This window comes from Gekko japonicus, unplaced genomic scaffold, assembly GCF_001447785.1.
Source record: "Gekko japonicus isolate JY-2015 unplaced genomic scaffold, Gekko_japonicus_V1.1 scaffold1341, whole genome shotgun sequence".
NCBI lineage: Eukaryota > Metazoa > Chordata > Lepidosauria > Squamata > Gekkonidae > Gekko > Gekko japonicus.
In genome coordinates, this window is record NW_015169817.1 from 256724 (window position 1) to 260948 (window position 4225).

General features: G+C 48.0%; 1 protein-coding gene across 2 annotated transcripts in view; it reads left to right on the forward strand.

The window, feature by feature from the left end:
• The window catches only part of LOC107115472 (cytochrome P450 2J2-like), a 66271-nt gene that overhangs the window by 460 nt on the left and 61586 nt on the right, over nt 1–4225 (forward strand). The gene's annotated exons all lie outside the window — the stretch shown is intronic.

Genomic DNA, 4225 nt, shown 5'->3' on the forward strand with positions numbered 1-4225 from the left:
AGAATGCTTTGTGCTGATTTCCCCCTTGTTTTGCTTCAGAACCGGAGGTCATTCTAAAGCACCCCCACCCTTTCTCCCACCCCTCGAAGGGAAGTCCACCAATCCCATTGAATTCATTCCTCCCACTTTGCATGTCATGGTCCACCCTCCCTTTTCCTGGTCCTGAAATGACTGGGGGGGGGGGGGGGAACAAAAACACAACAGCACTTCAATCTCATCCGTGGCTGGACGTCAAGGCTGTGATCAGATGCCTTTTACAGGAGAGTAAGCCACCTTGGACTCAGTGTGTTTACTTCTGAGTAAACATCTACAATCTTGTACTAAGGTTGTTTGCACTCGGTTTTGTGGCACTTTAAAGACAAACAATATTTTGATTTCAGGATACTTTCTTTCCGCCTGGGCTCTGGTCTACCACTGTTTGGGAAGGAGGGGGGGAAAGTTGTTACTCTCGAAGGTGCTGTTTAGCCTTACCCGGCATGTCTGCCAGTTTAATCAGCCAGGTGGCCAGTAGCCTGAGGGGAAAAAACTGGCAGTCAGTGTTCCGCCCCCTGCCTCATTAAACTCCTCCTCCTCGGGTGCCAAGTGCAATTTCTGCTGGAGTGGGGGACTCCTGGCTGGTGGCTTGTGTCCGCGCGCACCGCATCCACATCACCCGGAAGTGACGTGGGCACACCGGGCATGCTGGGGGCGGGGCCACAACCATCCGAGGGGAAAACATAGAGTTTTCCCTCGGATGACAGTGGCCCCGCCCCCAGCGTGCCCGGTGTTCCCATGTAACTTCTGGGCGATGTGCATGTTGGGGTGGGGTTCCCCCCAGGGCCCAATCCACCGGCGGCAGGGAACAGGGGGGTTGGGAAGCCTACCTCCTCCTCTCCAACTTCACAGCAGCCATGTGGAAGGGTACATCGAGGCTTTGGAAGTTTGAAACAATCTCTAGGAGTTGTGAGACACTGACTTCTTCCCACTCCTCAACAGATTTTTTGGTTAGGACCTTTGACTACCCTGTGATACAATGGAGTCTGGACTGAGACAGGAGGCTGGATCCAGTACACAAAGTTTTGAGCAAGCAGAAATGCAAAAGCACATTAGCCACTTGCACTAAGTCAAACACTGTATCTCTGTCGGGTTTCCACTTGTGCAAGATGTGGAACCCATTTCTGGGCACTCTAATATATAAAGATTTTGCACAAGAGGAACAACACTGAAGTCCATTTGTTTCCCATTACACATCTCTGCTTCCAAGCCAAGGAATATACTCCCAATGCAAGTCAGTTTTTTTCATAAGAACATAAGAGATGCCAATGTTGGATCAGGCCAAAGGCCCATCCAGTCCAACACTCTGTATCACACAGTGGCCAGAAATACCAGTGCCATCAGGAGGTCCACCAGTGGGGCCAGGACATTAGAAGCCCTCCCACTGTTGACCCCCCCAAGCACCAAGAAGACAGAGCATCACTTGCCCCAGAGCTCCTATCTATACCTTGTGGCTAATAGCCACTGATGGACCTCTGCTCCATATGCTTATCTAATTCCCTCTTGAAGCCATCCATGCTTGTAGCCGCCACCACTTCCTGTGGCAGTGAATTCCAAGTGTTAATCACTCTTTGGGTGAAGAAGTACTTCCTTTTATCCGTTCTAACCCGACCGCTCAGCAATTTCATGGAGTGCCCACGAGTTCTTGTATTGTGAGAAAGGGAGAAAAGTACCTCTTTCTCTACCTGCTCTTTCCCATGCATAATCTTATAAACCTCAATCATGTCACCCCTCAGTCGTCTTTTCTCCAAGCTAAAGAGCCCTAAGCGCCTTAACCTTTCCTCATAGGGAAAGGCACTCCAAAGGGGTTCACACTGTTGTCACACTGTTGTCATAGAGACTATTCCTTAATCAACATTTGTTTTACAGTGGCTGACAATTTAAATCTGTCAGTTCAGAAACATTTCTAGAAATGGAATGAAATTAAAACTGAGCTGTCTTAACATTCTAGTCTGCCAATGGTTTTCGGACTGACAAACCCAAGTAGTAATGAAGGATTTAATACCCCAATCCATGCAACTGAAACAAATATAATTGTAAAAATAACATTGTAGACACAAATTACAAACCACCTTTTACTTGTGAGGTCAATTAGGGTCAATCTAGACATAGTACTTGCCATATAGAAGCTACTTGAAACAAGCTCTGTCTTTTAAGTGCCTTCTGTGCCTCCATAGAGAATCCTGAGGCAAGAGGGGGATACCTGGCCTTGCCGAGGAAGAGGCTTCCTTTTAACCCCCTCCTATGCTTCCGGGAGACTTTTTCTAGTCAGTTTCAACAGTGGGTTTCCTCCCTTTGCCAGTGTTCCTTTCTGTTCCTTTTCATTCAGTGAACTAATGCTAAAATGCATGTGCAAAACCTGAAGCACGAGGATTTCAATGTGTAATGTATCCAGTCCAGACCGCTTGGCCGGGTCGGGCTCCACGCGGTCAGAGACAAATGTCGAGCTTTTCTCCAAGAGACAATGGACTATCAGGGGGCTAGGTTCCTGTCCGAGAGCCTATGGGACTCTCGGCCACTGTAAATAACCTATTGGGAAGTGGGGCTGTGTTTTGGGTGGCGGTTTCTCGGGCGATATAAGCCAGCCTGCGAGCCGGCCAAAGACGTCTTGTTCCAGATCGAATAAAGTATGCTTTGCTGAAATCACTCTCCGTCTGCGTACTTTCCAAAATGGAAGGTGCTTGCTGGGCACTACTGCACAGCTGCAATAGGGCAGTTGCATTTAAAAAAAAAAAAAAAACTTTGGACGCCATCCCCCAAACGTCACAAGTGACATCCCACCCCGATTTAGAAAAGTGTGTTTTAGAAATTGTCGCTGCAGAGTAAATACACCGGAGAAAAAGAATGGTGCATACAGGAGGCGCAGAATCCGAAGCATGACTGCTCAGATTCTCTGCAGTAAGCTGTGCATGCATAATAGGCCATAGTTTCCTGACCTTCTTTGGTAGTTATCTATGCAGTCTCACATATGAGAGCTACACTTGCAAAGAACTCACAGAAGCGTTTTAGAGCTCTCAGCATGGAGAGGTGCACTGACCTCTCATCTCAAATATTCTCTACACAGTTGCTTCATGATCACCACATTGAGTGCCCAAATGTAAGGAAGGGTACTTGCAAGGAAGTGCGATTCTCAACATCCTGTTGTAGGCTTATCTTACATGTCATACCTCCCAGCTGTCCAAGTCAAATTCTAGATAAATGTGTTACACTCAGGGGTCATTTCCTGCTGGAGCGCAGAGGAGCGGAGTTCCAGCAGTAAAGAGCCCAGGGGGTGGGCACATGCAACAAGCCCCACCCCCTGCTCCCAGCAGCTCTCAGTCAGAGCAAGAAGCAGCCAGGTAAGTTGCAGAGCTCCCCCCGGCCCCCTGGTCCAAAACAGTCCAGTGGCACCTTTAAGACCAAGTTTTATTCAGGTACAAGCTCTCCCTCCTCTGTGAGGACAGATCTGCACATTCCCCCCCCCCCAATAGCTAGCAATCCAAGGCACTCCAGTGGCGCCTGAGCAGTGGGTGTTGACTTCTGACACACTTCCGGTGATGTCAGCGGGTGTGTCATATGCAAATAAGTTATGCTAATGAGCTCCTGCACCTCTTTTTCTACGAAATGACCCTCGGTTACACTAAAGCATGATTTATGTTATCTAGTGCATTTTATATATTTTTTCTTCTTCCAAGAAGCTTTGGGTGTCATAAACCATTTTCCCCACCTGCATCATATCTTTATAACAACCCCGTAAAGTAGGTCAGGCTGAGAGAGAGTGACTGGGCCAAGATCACCCAGTCAGCTTCCTGGCAGATGGGGAACTGGAAACTTTCTCTGAAAAAAGTCAGCTACTGTTGAAACATCTGGGGTGTGGTCAGGGGTTGTTTCATAGAAAAAAGCTAGGGGAACTCATTAGCATAACTCATTAGCATATGCCACACCCCCTGCCATCACCGGAAGTGTGTCATAAGGTCACACCCCCTGCCATCACCGGAAGTGTGTCATAAGGCCACACCCACCACTCAGTTAGTCTTAGTCTTAAAGGTTAGTCTTAAAGGTGCTATTTGTTAGTCTTAAAGGTGCTATTTGAACTCTTGGACTATTTTGCAGCAACAGACTAACACAGCTAATTCCTCTGAATCTAAACCCACCACTCAGGCTCCACCCCCAAAATCTCCAAGTTATTGCCAACTCAGAGCTGGCGAGCCTA